Source organism: Merops nubicus, unplaced genomic scaffold (genome assembly GCF_000691845.1).
Source record: "Merops nubicus isolate BGI_N331 unplaced genomic scaffold, ASM69184v1 scaffold8909, whole genome shotgun sequence".
Lineage (NCBI taxonomy): Eukaryota > Metazoa > Chordata > Aves > Coraciiformes > Meropidae > Merops > Merops nubicus.
The window spans coordinates 10,515-11,103 of record NW_008628974.1 but is presented as its reverse complement, the minus strand read 5'-3'; positions in this window follow the sequence as shown (position 1 = coordinate 11,103).

The following is a 589-nucleotide window of genomic DNA, read 5'->3' as shown; positions in this document are numbered from 1 at the left end:
TCTTTCCAACCAAGAGAAATATTCAACAGACTATAGTGGAGCAGGATGGGGCAGAGCCTTCTGGAAAGGAACCGAGGGGTTACTTACCTGCACTGGGGAATTATTAAAACAATGCTGGTCCTACAGACTTTTTAATTTTGGTGTAAGTACCTCTAGAACACAGCTCTGGAGATTCTTCTAGGGAGCAGTGTAGCCTTTCTTCCTCAGAGGTACATACATTGCAAGTAGGAATATAATGAGGTCACTAAAAGAATGAAATCTTCAGCTCCTTTTTTTTCAGGCACCTTCTACAGGAAGAAATCCAATAAAAACCAAACCTTGAAAGGACTGGGTGTGTCTCTAAAATTAGCTTTGCATGCTGTTGTAACAAAGGTCAGCAAATGGCACTTATGGCTAAAGTGACAAAGTTTCAAATGTTTTAACAGTTCTTCACATTCACATGGCTTAACTGAAAATGTTGGCAGATATTCTCAAAATTCCAAGAAGCTGTTACAAAATAAGTATTTGGAATACAAAGTTGTAAGTTGAATATTTCAAATGTGAAATCTGAAAATACAACTGACAGGTGGCGTGGCAGTCAATGTTGATG